The following is a 15,981-nucleotide window of genomic DNA, read 5'->3' on the forward strand; positions in this document are numbered from 1 at the left end:
GGACGCTGAAGTTCAAAGTGGGGAAAAAACCTCGACACACCCATTTTTGAAAAACTTTTGCCTGACAGTCCTACACACTTTCTTTCCAACTCCTTTCCCCCTTTGAAGTGCCTATAACAAAAACTGAACATTCCAATAAACCTTTTAGACTTCAGGGTGGAAATGTCAATATTTTATAAACTCTAAAAATAAATGTAGAGATTAGGAAAGGCTACCTTGGAGCTCTAGAGTCTGAAATCTTCTGTTAATCCACTGAACATACTAGTATTCATCCTCTCCCCCTTATGTTAAATTTATACAGGTGCAGTGAATCTTGGGTTCAACTCTCCTCACACCAGTGAAATTCCATTTATTTAAATGGAGCTGCTTATTTACACAAAGGTGAGGAAAAAAATCAGGCCTACTGGCTATGATTTCAAGTGTCCTTTTCCACTTCCATACACGGCATCCCTGATCTTGCAAGGGTGGGAGCTGTCTAGGGACTGATTATAGCTAGAGTTGTGGAGAGGTTTTTCTTCTGTTTTTGGCCCATGATAAGAAGCATTGTATCAAGCCAGCAAAGCAATTCAATTTCAAACCTGGGATTGAAGCACATTTGTAGGCACTGTGGGGAAAATGCATCATTGCTAAGAGCACTAAATGCCTTGTCATGAGTGCAAAAGAGGTGTATTCTTAATCAGAATTAAGAGTTAGCTATCAGATTGAAAACAGCTGTAAAACACAGCTACTTGGCTTTCAACTCGAGTCAAAGCCTATCGGGAAGCCTAAGTTGAAGTTAAGATGCTAACCCAATTTAAAATCTGAACTGCCACATCTTCACTGCTATTTTAACTCTTTAGCAAGAGTTTAGCAATTTTTAGCAAACCTGGGTTAAGAATTCACTTTTGTGGGGAGCAGGTCAACGAAGACGTGTGCTGTGTTATACCAGTGTGGTGGCTAAACAGGGGATTTCTGGACTATTTATCAAGCACTAGGTGGGAGGGATAGCTCAGTGGTTTGAGCACTAGCGTGCTAAACCCTGGATTGTGAGCTCAATCCTTGAGGGGACTACTTAGGGATCTGGGGCAAAATCAGTACTTGACCCTGCTAGCAAAGAGGGCTGGACTCAATAACCTTTCAGGGTCCCTTCCAGTTCTATGAGATAGGTATATCTCCATATATTAGTTGTTTATTCAAATTCACTTTTTAAAGTTTGTCTAAAAACTCAAATACAAATGATTCAATTTGGAAAAAAAGCCACCACACAACCTCTTGATAGGCTTTTCTGTGGCAGTAATAGAGATAATGGGAATGTTACATAAAGAGCAGCTACATCATACGGGTAGAACTAGCACTGCATACACAAGATAGAAAACACATATTCTATTTATGTGGTATAAGTTAACACTAAGGAAAAATGCAGTTTTAAAATATTTACAGCAGAATGTCAGAGTGTTCTAAGAATGTTTAGAAGAGCAGAGGCTAACACTTGTGCAGTACTGATTCCTTAATTATGTTAAACCACTAGACTTGTTAGAATATTAGCACAAAGCTATGGATGAGTCTTTGAGATTCTTCCCACTGACTTACGGCAGCTTTACTGAAATGTTAATATTTTGAGTTAAGGAAGGAAAGTGTCAGCTGCTTACATATGATTACATGTTTGGCCTAAGAAAGAAATGAAGGAGATATTTCATTGGAAAAATTCTAGCAGCTGATGTCCCTCTTAATTTAGGATCTGCTAGCAAGGCCCAAATAACTCATAGATACTATAGGCCCTTCTCTAGGGCCACAGCTCCTGCAGTCATACATTGAGGGAAGAATCTCAGCTGTCATTAAAAAGACAAAAAGTTTCTAGCCCATATGGTTGTGAAGAAAATCTTGAAAATGTGACCAAGCTGTGACTGCAGTGATATCTGCCTGAGTCTGCAGAAAATCTGAAGCAACTGCTCTGAGAGAGGGAAAATGCTCCTTTCATTTCAAAGCAGTGATAACTCCAACATGCCTTGCCTTGGGGGATCCTGCCAATAGGCTGGGGCAGGAGAAGAAGAAGGCAGCAGGCCTGGTCCACCCACCAAAGCAAGTATGCACCATTGTCATAAACAGATAGCTAAGGGTTAATGTCTCTTTCACCTGAAGCACCTGACCAGAGGAACAATCAGGAAACCGATTTTTTCAACTTTGCGTGGAGGGAATTTTGTGTCTGAGGTCTTTGTTGTCTGTCTGCTTGCTTTCTCTGAACTTGGAGAAGTAGTTTCTGCTTTCTAATCTTCTGTTTCTATGCCCTCGTCCAGACTAACCCGCGGCATCGGTGGGTTAAAATCGATTGCTCGGGGATCGATATATCGCGTCTAGTCTGGACGCGGTGTATCGATCCCCGAGCGCGCTTACATCGATTCCGGAACTCCATCAATCCGAACGGAGTTCCGGAATCGACACGGAGAGCCGCGGACATCGATGCGGCGCCGTCCAGACTGGTGAGTACCTCGATTTTAGAAATTCGACTTCAGCTACGTTATTCTCGTAGCTGAAGTTGCGTATCTAAAATCGATTTTAATTCCTAGTCTGGACGTGGCCTAAGTGTAAGGACAAAGAGATCAGATAGTAAGTTATATGGTTTCTTTTCTTTGGTATTTGCATGAATATAAGTGCTGGAGTGCTTTGATTTGTATTCTTTTTGAATAAGGCTGTTTATTCATATTTCTTTTAAGCAATTAACCCTGTATTTTGTCACCTTAATACAGAGAGACCATTTGTATGTATTTTTCTTTCTTTTTTATATAAGCTTTCTTTTAAGACCTGTTGGAGTTTTTTTACTTCAGGGAAATTGAGTCTGTACTCACCAGGGAATTGGTGGGAGGAAGAATCAGGGGGAGATCTGTGTGTGTTGGATTTGCTAGCCTGATTTTGCATTCCCTCTGGGTGAAGAGGAAAGTGCTTTTGTTTCCAGGACTGGGAACGGAGAGGGGGAGTCACTCTGTTTGGATTCACAGAGCTTGTGTCTGTGTATCTCTCCAGGAGCACTGGAGGGGGGAAGGGAAAAAGGATTATTTCCCTTTGTTGTGAGACTCAAGGGATTTGGGTCTTGGGGTCCCCAGGGAAGGTTTTTCAGGGGGACCAGAGTGCCCCAAAACACTCTAATTTTTTGGGTGGTGGCAGCAAGTACCAGGTCCAAGCTGGTAGCTAAGCTTGGAGGTTTTCATGCTAACCCCCATATTTTGGACGCTAAGGTCCAAATCTGGGACTAAAGTTATGACAACCATCTACTGGGGTAAATACTAGGTCACCCGTCTGCTGCTGGTCAAGTTTGCCTGTAAGGGATGAAGGGACCAATACTGTCACCACTGCTGCTCCTAAGAGAGGAGAGGGGGAATCCTCTGATTCTACTAGTTGGCTGAACCTGTTTGGTAGGGTTGGTGATTTCCCAGCTGTGTCTAGCTAACAAAAAAAAACAAAACAGTGGATAGCAACAAAAGTGAGTTGTCATTTTTGGGAATAATACACCTTTATTTTTTCTATATGTGACTTTTTAATAGGTTTTTCTATTGTGTTCACAGTAGTATTTGAATACCTCACAAAAATGAATTTAGCTTCATAACACTCCTGTGAGATATGGAAGTATTATCATCCCTAAGTTACAGACTGGGCAAATGGAGGGAAAAGCAGGGAAAGGGACATCCCCAGTCACACAAGAAGGATTCAAATCTCATAAATTGCCATCTAATACAGTTGTACAGGCTGTCCTTTTTGATGTGTGGAAAGGGTCAAATGTGTCTCAGTTCTTCAGGTATGCACCTTTGACCTCACTATGGGCCATTCAGGTTGCAGGCCTCTACAGTGGTTCTGGAACAATTTTTATAGTGGGGGTGCTGAAATCTGGCGGAAATCAGGAATTTGGGTTATTAGTATTCCAAGCCGGGAGAGGAGGGTAGCCGTACCTCCAGTACTTAAGTCTATCCATCATCTTTTTGAGGGCGGTAACTCACATTCCTCTCCCTCCAGATGGAGGAATTTGGCTGTGATTGCCTCCAGCCCTTCACTACAATCACCTTAGCAAGTCTGAGTTTAGTTCAGCATTTGCAGTCCTGTTATCTTCTAGAGGCTATGTCATAAACAAATAGCTAAGGGTTAAATGTCTCTTTTACCTGTAAAGGGTTAAGAAGCTCAGTAAACCTGGCTGACACCTGACCAGAGGACCAGTAGGGGACAAGATACTTTCAAATCTTGGTGGAGAGAAGTCTTTTGTTTGTGCTCTTTGTGTGTTGTTGTTCGCGCTTGGGACTAAGAGGGACCAGATGTACATCCAGGCTCTCCAAATCTTTCTGAATCAGTCTCTCGTGTTTCAAACTTGTAAGTAATTAAGCTTAGAAGGGTTCATGCAGGTCCCCCACATCTGTACCCTAAAGTTTAGAGTGGGGAAAAAACTTTGACAGGCTATGACAGAATTAATCAGGGATGAGCCTGCCTTCATAAAGGAAAGTATTAATTTAAAACAAAAAGTGATACTGAGAAAACATCTCTCAGAAACAATAAACAGCTTATACGCATGCCTGTCTTGTCACGTATCACTCATCTTCCACATGGAGCCCTGATATTTTTCAAAGTCCTTCAAATACTTTCTGCAGGTCTATCCCTTTTGGTCACAGTGTCGTAACAGTTCTTAGATAGTGAGAGTCTTTACATCAGGCTTCCTACTTTATACAAATCTTAGTTCCTTATTTGCTGGGCCTCTTGAACCTGGTCAAAACCAGGGCTTGGTACTTCTCCAGACAGAATCATATAAATGGAAGGGACTTCAGGAGTTCATCTAATCCAGTCTCCAAGGCTGAGGCAGGATATTTACCTATCTAGGGATTTTCCATTGTTATCCTCTATTGATGTTAGTCCCTAATAGCTCACTCATGCTTAGGTGACTTCCCCTTAACCATTGCATTGCTCATCTTGTTTCAAGTAAGGAATTAAACCTTCCCCTGAGTGTACAACAATTCATAGTGAGAGGAGAAACTCAGTCACATACTTTTTCTATAGAAATATCAGAAGTTTCCCTGTTCTTTCAAGAAAACTTTAAAAATTACAGCACTACTCCCCCTCTATGAGGATCTTCCCAGAAGAAATGGACAATTCTGAATCAGTCAAAAACCAGGATACTATTCTAAGACACAACAAGTTTAATATTCTGAACAGAGGAAAAGCCCCATCTGAAGCCAATGGATGTGTAAGGCAAGGAGAATTTGGCTCTAAAAGGAGAACATTTTTAAAAGTCCTGGATTCAAGAGGATTTAGTAGAAAAAGCAACTAGAGCCCATACAAAGATACCAGCCTTCATTGAAAAGCAATTAGAAATTTACTGACAAAAAAGCAATATATAAAAGTTAATGCCAATATATTTACTTTAAAAAGAATACTTAACACTTCCCAATCTACCGCCCAAGAATAGCTGCTTGTTTGAGTGTGATAAAGAAACAGCAATAGGGAAAGCAGAACAACAACTTACTCTAGGTCGCAGCAGAGTTCATGATTTCCCATATGTTTTCTGTACAAGTGTCCCATATAGATGTGGCACGAGCCTTCATTTTTCTCCAGCACAGCACATTCATTAATAGTTAAGTTATTGCTCACAGCAAACACCTATGTAGTCAATATCTGCTCCTGTAACCAGGAGGACAGACTGCTTAATCTGCAACATTCACAGAAGCTGACTGGTTAAAAACTGAATGGGTACAATGACCACAGATGTTAGTATAAAGCCCCACCCCCCCACTCCTCTTAATAAAAGCCGGCCAAAGTAGTTAGAGTGGCAGAATAATAATTTAAAAATGTAGGATACTATATTAAGAAAATTGACAGGAAATATCCTGAATATATTTGATGAGCATTGTTTGAACACCTATAGAGCTGGTCAAGTCATGGAGCAAGGCAATCTCAAATTTATTTTACAATTGAAGCAAAAAATTCAGACACATTATTGGTAAACACTATGAAACCTGCTGTAAAAAATGAATAGCTAACAATTTTCAAATTTAGGTTAGGCTCCCAAATGCGTATTTAGGTTCCTCTGTCAAAACAGTCTGATTTTTTTAGAAGTTCTGAGCACCAACAGCTTCCAGTGGAACCCTGATTTGGATTTTAGTGAAGCGTGCTCAATGCATTCTAAATTGAGCCCACCAGATTTTAGCTGTGTTCCTCCCATGCAGTTCTACCAGCAGTAAACCCAACACCACAAACCACACAGAATAGCTCCTGTTTCCCCAGAACTTGATATTTTACTTTCTGATGAGCAAACTCTCTGTCTCTCCTCTTGAGAATAAAAGGCCTCAGTTTGAAGTGGCGAGCCTCATAGCTGCCCAATTTTGCTCTGAGCCATTTGTGACATTTTATATTCTTTACTTGAGCTAATTTGCATATATACATAATTTCAAGGCAAACAAATTTAAGATTATGATCAACACAACCTGGTCTCCTCTGTAACAGGAGGGGCCAGGGAGTAACAGCATACTTGGCAGCTCTAACTAGGATAGGGGAGTGGGTGTCTCCTGAGTCTGTGGATATTGCTGAGGGGATGGCAGCTTCTGGCAGGCAAGGAGTTGCTCAGGGATAGTGATAATGACTGGCAGGATCCTGAGGCAAATGGTAGCCCGTAGGGGAGCCTATAGGCTGTCACAAGCCCTTAACTATGTACTGCTGCCCCAGGTGCTTCTTCCTTCAGCAGATGCTCCCATTACCACCTGGTCACATGGGAGCAGGGCTTAACAGAGGCCACACCAGCCTTTAGGAGCTAAAAGGCACAACTGTAGATAAACCTGCAGTCTTCCTGCAGCTCAGATTAGTAAGAATCCATCTGAGATACAGGAATGTGTAACAAGACCATCAGATGTGTTACTGTTACATGAGATGCATGACACTTGGCAGCATTGGCGCCTACAATCACGTGCCTAATTAGGTCTCAGCTGGGAATGTCTCACTAAAGTACCTCTGACTGCTGGCTGGGAATTCATTTAAAAAAGCCCAGAACTTTTTCTGGCTTAGTAGGGCCTCCTCTATTAGGTCCATCAATGGAACAGATTGTGGCAGCTTTCAGGCTCCCCTGCAAGAGGCAGGGTAGCACCTATGTGCATCATCAGGGCACTTTTGTTCAGTGCTCCAAGCACTTTACAGAGGTGTAATAAGATTTAATTAAAATGTGCAAAATTGGTACATACAGCCATGGGTAAACCACATCACACAGAGATTAAAGAGTGTGTCCATAGTTATGCATATAGCTGCAGAATTAGGAAAAGAACATATGTACAGTAACTGGGCTCCAAATTCCCTACTTTAACTTCCAGACCATAAAAAATAGAGATCTCAACATTGTTTTCCTACTTGGCTCAGATCAGTCTTTGTTTCATATCAATACTGATAAATGTTGAACACAGGAGGCAGACAGGCAACCAATAATCATGCTAGAGTAATGAAGAAATGTTTTCACAAATAATTTATGTAATGACCAATGGAAAATGTTTAATAAATTATTCACCAAATATTACTTGATTTGAGAGCTTGTCAAATAACTGTCAGAAGCAGGATGTGAATGGTCTGATATAGTGGTCAGAATGGGAGTTGGGAGACGGGCATAGTCAGGTTAACAGAAGATCAGAGTCAAGCAGTATGAGTAGCTATAGTACAGGGGAGACAGTTCTAAGCGGAGAAAACCCAGTTTAATAGATCATTTCCTGTTCCTATGCTTGATTTAAATAGAAGCAGTGAACTAATCAGGATTCCCAGAGTTCCACCAATGAGACCCCAGGAGTGGAGTCCTCTGTTAGAGTTGAGCTTCTAGTTCAGGTAACTGTTAATAGATTATACTGAGTGACAGGTTGGAACATACTGGCTCCTAAGAGGGTTCCAGAAGTCTAGGGTTCAAGACCTACAGTGTCTGACAAGAGTGGGGGGGGGGAACAATTGCCCAAGTAGCTTATTTATAACTATTAATACAACCAACCAGCAGTAAATCTTGAAATGCGGCTTCTGCAATCTGTTCATCACAGGGGATTTTTTCCCCCATCAAACACACAGAGTATTGTGTATGGATAGCATGGGATGTTACCAGGTGAAAGAGTTATATACCTTGTTAAAGATTTACAAGAAAACCTTAGATGCCATGGATTCTGCCAAATCCACTGAGTAGTGACTCCTATAATATATACAATTTATAATCACCAATCCGTGATTACTCTACTATTTTTTAACATCAAAAGCTTTGAAAGCCTTAGATTCTGCCATAAATTAATAATTTCAGATGAAACAAATATAGGCCAGATCCTGCAACTGGATCCATTCAGATAGACTTTACATTAGGTGGTCATGAAGTCAGTAACAAACATGACAGAGAACCCCAGTGCTTCCAACAAGGGTAAATGCTTTGTTAATAATAAATGGGACGTGACAGGTAGTCAGCAGAGTGAGTCAGAAAAATTCTGATGAATTATTCTTTGATTGGAATTTGCCAATTCATCAAAATTGAAACATTTGGCAGAGACAGTTCAGTTTCAGCAAAGTTTCAGCTGAACCCTGCCTGCTTGGGAACCTCAGGTCCTAGGTTCACAGTCCCTCAGTAGTGTGGTTCCCAGGGTCAGGGGGTGGCTCCAGGCACCAGCATGCCAAGAGCATACCTGGGGTGGCAAGCTATGGGGGGCACTCTGCCAGTCACCGCAAGGGCAGCAGGCAGGCTGCCTTCGGTGGCATGCCTGCGGAGGGTCCGCTGGTCCTGCAGGCATGCCGCCAAATCCGTGGGACCAGAGACCTCCCGCAGGCAAGCCTCTGAAGGCAGCTTGCCTGCCATGCTTGGGCAGCAAAATACCTAGAGCTGCCCCTGCCCAGGGTCATGGCTTCTTGGTAGCTCATGTTATGGACTAACAGGGAACTGGGAGCTTAGAAACCCTGGGAATCTGAGGTTCCAATCTCCTCAGCTCGCAGCTCCCCAGCAGTCTGGGCTCCCAGAGCTTGCAGGTTTCCCATCCCTGCAGCAGCCAGCTATGCAGACTGATCTGGAGTTGGGAATTCCAGGGCTCCTTGGGTCTATCCATTTAGGGCAGCACCCCTGGTGGACAGACACTGAGCTGGAGCTCCATTCCCTTCATGGAGGGGTTCAAAATTTTTGTGTTTTGTTCCAAATTGGACCAAAATCAAATTTCAAAATATCAAAATCCTCCTTGAAATGGCACTGCTTTTCCTCCATTCATATCTAGTATTACTTCTGGCTGTACTAAGTTAACTCTTTTGCAACACACCTTGGACCTTCAGAGGCCTATTGATATCAGTGGGGCCACATGCAGACAGAAGATTTGGACTTTAGATTCTGACTTTATACCCAAAGTTTGGAGTAAATTTATCATGTTATTCTGCTGAGGGAATTCTAAACCTTTGTTTAAATCCACTATTCCATTACCAATTATTGACAATAATAAATAATAATTTTGTTTTCTTGGGCATACTTTTCTGGTGCAAACACAGTTAAGTAGCAAACATTCTCCCTAAAGCTGAGTTGACAATATCAGTGATGCTGATGTGAACACAAGGAATAAAGAAAAAGCTTTTAAAAACAAAATGACAGGCTCCATTAGAAATACAAGGTATGTATTTGTTTGGCAGGAGGAATAAATTGATGTATTGAAAAGGAAAGAATTAGTGAGGAAGGAAATGCTATTTTCCAACCTTCTAAGTAAGTATTGCAATCAATGGAAACTAACAATAATTATGTAAAAAGCTTGAGAGTGTCCTTTTAAATTCATAGAAGCAAGAAAATGTAGTGTCAAGCTCATATTCTAGACTGGCACTCAGTCCTTAACTCACCTGGAGGATAGCTAATCCTATGCCCAATTTTTAAAAGGTCCCAGAGGCCATCCTGGCAATTACAGGCCAGCAAGTATAATTTCAGTACCAAGCAAATTGGTTAAAACTATAGTAAAGAACAGAATTATCAGACACCTAATGAGCATGACTTGTTAGGGAAGAGTGAACACAGTTTTTAAAAGGAAATCATGCCTCATCAATCTATTAGAATTATTTGAGATGGTCAAACAAACATGTGGACAAGGGTGATCCGGGTGATAGAGACTTTCAGAAAGCCTTTGACAAAGTCCCTCACCAAATCATAGAATATCAGGGTTGGAAGGGACCTCAGGAATTCATCTAGTCCAACCCCCCTGCTCAAAACAGGACCAATCCCGAAAGGCTCTTAAGTAAGCAGTCATGGAATAAGAGAGAAGAACCTTTCATGGACAAGTAACTGCTTAAAAGGTTTTTTCTCTGGAGTCTGTTTCCACCCCCTAAGGTCCCCTTACACCTCCTTTTGTATAACTGTGAATGGGGCTGTATCAGATTTTGTCAATGTGCTGAGTATTTGGTACTAGTGACTGTTAGTTAAGTATGTAAGATGCATTTCTTCCTAGAGGTTGCTGGAGAAATTCCAACAAAACTTTTTTTCCTGGAATTTGCAGATTCAGCAAAGTCAAAACGTTTTGTTGAGGACAGTCTGATTTTTCTGAAGCTCCAATGGAACTTATTTCCTGTTAGATCATATACCCATCTCCTCGGCAGCCTATGAGAGGGATGGCCTCTGGGCTGGTGACCTTAGGGCTTCCAACATCCACAGCTGCAGAATGCCCCTGAGAAAGAGCTGCATTCACTTTCACAGAGAATTTAGAAATTGTTGGTTTTTCATTCCAAATCCAAACAAAAGCAATTGTCATAACATCAAAACTTATATGAAACAGAATTACTCTTTTTTGCCCTGCTCCACTACTCCTCTGTCCTTTTCCCCTCATTAGCAATTACATAGAACAGGTGAAAGACTTGAAAAAAAATCTTATTTCATTTTTAGTAAACACAATTCTTAAGCTGTTCAATAACTTTTATAGCTGTTTTTTCCTATAGTTCTGTCCTCAGAGAATATTTAAGTCAGAAAAATATGAGAAGCTAAAATAAAAGACTATTTACTGATGCCCCTGTATGCAAAAACAGTAACATCAGCCATTCCTCTAATGGATTCAGCCATCAGCATTCACCTGCTGATAGACACTCCTTTGGATTTAGGTAATACAATATACAACATGGATGACTGAGTTTGTCGACACCAGTCATTTCTCTGTGAAGCTTATCATCATGCAATGAAATATCTTGAAAGGCAGGAACCAAGGTGAGCAGGGAAGCTCCCTCCAGATATATGGTGGGAATATGTTACACAGTAAATCACTAAGAAGGAGGCAAACAGAAGATATATGATTATTGGGAAATTACATCCTAGCAAGTGACATCCTATCAATTTTCTGGTCAGGATGTTATACTGTAGAGCCACATATTTTCCCTACACATGTTTTCACTTGAATCATGTTTTGAATTATTAGAAGAGGGTACTGCAATATCAAGGCACACACAGATATCTTCAAACTACCTCCCTTACCACTTTCATGCCAGTTTGTTGTAGGCTGTGTCGGTTTCAAGATATTAGCAAGACAAGGTGGATGAGATAATACCTTTTATTGGACTAATTTCTGTTGGTGAGAGAGACAAGCTAACTCTGCGAAAGCTCAAAAGCCTCACCCACCTTGTCCCCCTTAATGCCTGACATTCTACAATGAAGAGAGACATATTAGTAGGAAGAGAAAGGAAATATCTGCAAGTCGAGAATGCAGTTAGCATAGCCCATTGGATAAGGTGCTAGATTCAGAATCGGGACATGTTGGTTCTTCCCCCCACATTGCTAATGGCCTGCTGTGTGCCCTTGACTAAGAAACTTAACTTTGTTTGCTTTCTAAAGTTTTCCCATTTGTAACTCAATATAGTTACTCAATATGGGGGTATCAATATAGTAACTCAGCTTTGTATAACTCTTTGAGATCTGCAAGTGGAAACTGCTATCAATATAGTTACTCAGCTTTGTATAACACTTTGAGATCTGCAAGTGGAAACTGCTATACAAGTGTTAAGCATTAATATTAAATATTTCAATTATAGTGGGGCCGAAATGTCATGGTCAGCCCTGGAGTGCTAGAAGCTGTACAAATAGAGAGGTAGAAAATGGTCCATTCCCCAAGGAGTTTGTTCAACTCAGTAGTAAGTATCTTCGAATACTGATACTTATCCTTCACCATATGCAACCATATCACTGCCACCAATGCCTGGACAGGATCAACTTATGAATGAAGAACAGCTAATTGAAGCTGAACCTGAGCAAGACACAGGTGATGATGATGGGCAGAGGAAATCATTTTAATAAGATTACAGCCACAGTGCAGTCTCTTTTAGTTGAAGATACACACAGGCAATTTAGTCCATAGTTTAGGAGTGCCCTTGGATTTCTCACTGACCTCTTATGTAGCAGCATCTGTGAATAATGATTTCTACTATCTCTAGCTGCATAGGAGACTTGTGTCCTGGTGGATGGTGACCTGGCCTCAGATATTCACAATATTAGCACTTCTCAGCTGAATTATTCCTGGGCATACACTTCTCTAGAACTTCTCCAATATTCCTACAGCACAGGTGTCATAGTATAATTCCCAATTCTGAACCTTAGCGTCCAAAATATGGGTACTAGCATGAATTCCTCTAAGCTTAATTACCAGCTTAGATCCTGTAGTGCTGCCATCAATAAGGACTTAGAGTAGAGTGCCTGATAACTCTGGTCTCCCCCAAAACCTTCCCTAGGGACCCAAGACCCAAATTCCTTGAGTCTCACAACAAAGGGGAATAAACCATTTCCCTTTCCCCTCCTTCCTCCCCTCCAGGTGTTCCCTCTCTGGGCTCCTGGAGAGATATACAGATTCAAGCTCCATGAATCTAAACAAGGGATTCCCCCTTCTCCTTTCTTCTTCCCAGATCTTTCCTGCCTGGGTACACTAGCAGATCACTGTGATTCCAACTCCTTGAATCACAACACAGAGAAATCAGGTGGGTTCCGCTTTCTCTTCCCCTCCCTTCTCCTTCCCTGTTAGGTACAGACTCAATTCCCTTGAGCCTCAACAAGGGGAAAATCAGACAGGTCTTAAAAGCAAAACTTTTAATAAAAGAAAAAAAGAATAAAGAAAATCACTGTAAATTCAAGATGAAATATTACAGGGTCTGTCGGCTTCTAGAGACTGGAGAAAAAGCCTCCTCCAGCAGAAATACAATTTAAAATACTTCCAGCCAAATACACATTTGCAAATGAAGAAAAACAAATAAAAAGACTATACTGCCTTTCTACCTTTGTACTTACAAAATTGGAATAGAAGATTAGAGAGCCTGTAGGTACGTGTGGTCACTCTCAAAGCCCAGAGAGAACAAAGCCAAACCCAAAAAAACACAAACAAAGGCTTCCCTCCACCGAGATTTGAAAGTATCTTGTCTCCTGATTGGTCCCCTGGTCAGGTGTTTGGTTCTCTGTTGTTAACCCTTACAGGTAAAAGAGACATTAACCCTTAACTACCTGTTTATGACACGCTCCCCAAATCGCAGATAGTGGGGAACCTCACTGGTGGTGATTTCTTCCTAGAACTTTAGAATAAACAGATTAATAAAACACATGCACCTTTACATATACTACTAAGTATGTAAACTACAAGACTTTCAACATTTTAAGGACAAATTTCAACCAGTGGATTCTTGGAAACTTTCACGAGAGAGTGCATCAGCTACTTTGTTAGAAGCTTCTGAAATGTGTTGAATTTCAAAATCAAAATCTTGGAGAGCTAAACTCCATCGAAGCAGTTTTTTGTTCCGTTTGGCAGTATGAAGCCACTTTAGCGCAGCATGGTCGGTTTGTAGCTGGAACTGCCGCCCCCAGACGTATGGGCATAGCTTTTCCAGGGCGTACACAATGGTGTAGCATTCCTTTTCACTGACTGATCAGTAACTTTTTCTCTCAGACAGTTTCTTGCTGAGAAACAAGACAGGATGGAAGTTGTGATCCGGTCCTTCCTGCATGAGCACTGCTCCTATACCACGCTCAGATGCATCTGTGGTTACTAGGAATGGTTTGTCAAAGTCCGGGGCCCTTAGCACAGGGTCAGATATGACCGTTGCCTTAAGTTGGGTAAAGGCTTTTTGACACTCATTAGTCCACTTGACTGCATTCTGCTGGGTCTTTTGGTCAGGTCGGTCAGTGGGGCAGCGATTTGGCTGTAATGTGGTACAAATCACCTGTAATGCCCGGCCAAGCCTAAGAAGGATTGGACCTGTTTCTTGGACTTTGGGACAGGCCACTTTTGGATAGCATCCACCTTGGCCTGTAGGGGGTTTATGGTTCCTCGACCCACCTGGTGTCCCAGGTACGTCACTCTGTTTTGGCCTATATGACACTTTTTGGCCTTAACAGTTAGTCCTGCATGCCTGATGCGCTCAAAGACTTTTTCCAGGTGTTCTAGGTGTTCGGGCCAGGAGTCAGAAAAAATGGCCACATCATTGAGGCAGGCAACTGCATATTCTCCCAGTCCTGCTAGTAGACCATCTACCAGCCTTTGGAAGGTGGCGGGTGCATTTCACAGCCCGAAAGGAGGCACATTAAATTCATACACCCCCGCATGGGTGATGAATGCTGACCTTTCCTTGGCAGGTTTGTCTAGCGGTACTTGCCAGTACCCCTTGGTTAAGTCTATAGTAGAGATGAACTGGGCACGTCCCAACTTTTCCAATAGCTCATCAGTGCGTGGCACTGGATAGTTGTCTGGACGAGTTACCGCATTTAGCTTACGGTAGTCCACGCAAAAGCGTATTTCCCCATCTGGTTTGGGTACCAGAACCATTGGAGATGCCTATGCACTGGTAGATGAGCGGATTATACTCATCTGTAGCTGTTCTGGATCTCCCGTTCTATCGCAGCTTGGGCATGAGGAGACACTTGGTAGGGTGGGGTTCTAACTGGGTGAGCATTACCTGTGTCAATGAAGTGGTATGCCAGTTCAGTCCGTCCTGGGGTGGCTGAGAACAATGGGGCAAAGCTAGTGCGCAGCTCCTTGATTTGTTGCCATTGCAGACGTTCCAGGGTGGTGGAGAGGTTCACCTTTTCCACGCCACCATCACTTTTTCCTTCGTAGTAGACACCTTCAGGCCACTCAGCGTCATCTCCTCCCTGGGCTGTAAACTGACAAACCTGTAAGTTTCTGTAATAAAAGGGCTTGAGAGTATTAACATAGTACACTCTGGGCTTTAGAGAGGAATTGGGAAATGCTATGAGGTAGTTAATGGCTCCCAGGCATTCTTGGACCGTGAATGGCCCTTCCCATGATGCTTCCATCTTATGGGCCTGTTGCGCCTTCAAGACCATAACCTGGTCTCCTACCTTGAAGGAACGCTCCCTGGTATGTTTATCATACCAGACCTTTTGCTCTTGCTGAGCATCCTTTCGGTTTTCTTTAGCAAGGGCTAAAAAGTGTTGGAGGGTGTTTTGTAGGTTGCTTACAAAGTCTAGAATGTTAGTTCCTGGAGAAGGCGTAAACCTCTCCCATTGCTGCTTCACCAACTGTAATGGCCCCTTAACCTGGTGGCCATACACAAGTTCAAACGGTGAAAACCCTAAACTGGGATGTGGTACAGCCCTGTAGGCAAAAAGCAACTGCTGCAACACTAGGTCCCAGTCATTGGAATGTTTCATTGATGGAATTTACGTATCATGGCCCCCAAAGTTCCATTAAACCTTTCACCAGGCCATTGGTTTGATGGTGGTAAGGGTGGCAACCAAGTGATTAACCCCATGGAGTTTCCCACAGTTCTTTCATAGTCCCTGCCAGGAAATTAGATCCTAAATCTGTAAGGATGTCTGAGAGCCAACCTACCCTGGCAAAAAATGTCTGGTTAGGGCCAGGCACACAGCTTAGCCCTGGTGTTGCCTAGAGCTACTGCTTCCAGCCATCAGGTAGCAAAGTCCACGAAAGTCAGTATGTACTGCTTTCCTCTGGGTGTCTTTTTTGGGAAAGGACCCAGAATATCCACAGCTACTCGCTGAAATGGGACCTCAATTATGGGGAGTGGCTGGAGAGGGGCCTT

The sequence above is a fragment of the Gopherus evgoodei genome, chromosome 1 (genome assembly GCF_007399415.2).
Source record: "Gopherus evgoodei ecotype Sinaloan lineage chromosome 1, rGopEvg1_v1.p, whole genome shotgun sequence".
NCBI classification, from domain to species: domain Eukaryota; kingdom Metazoa; phylum Chordata; order Testudines; family Testudinidae; genus Gopherus; species Gopherus evgoodei.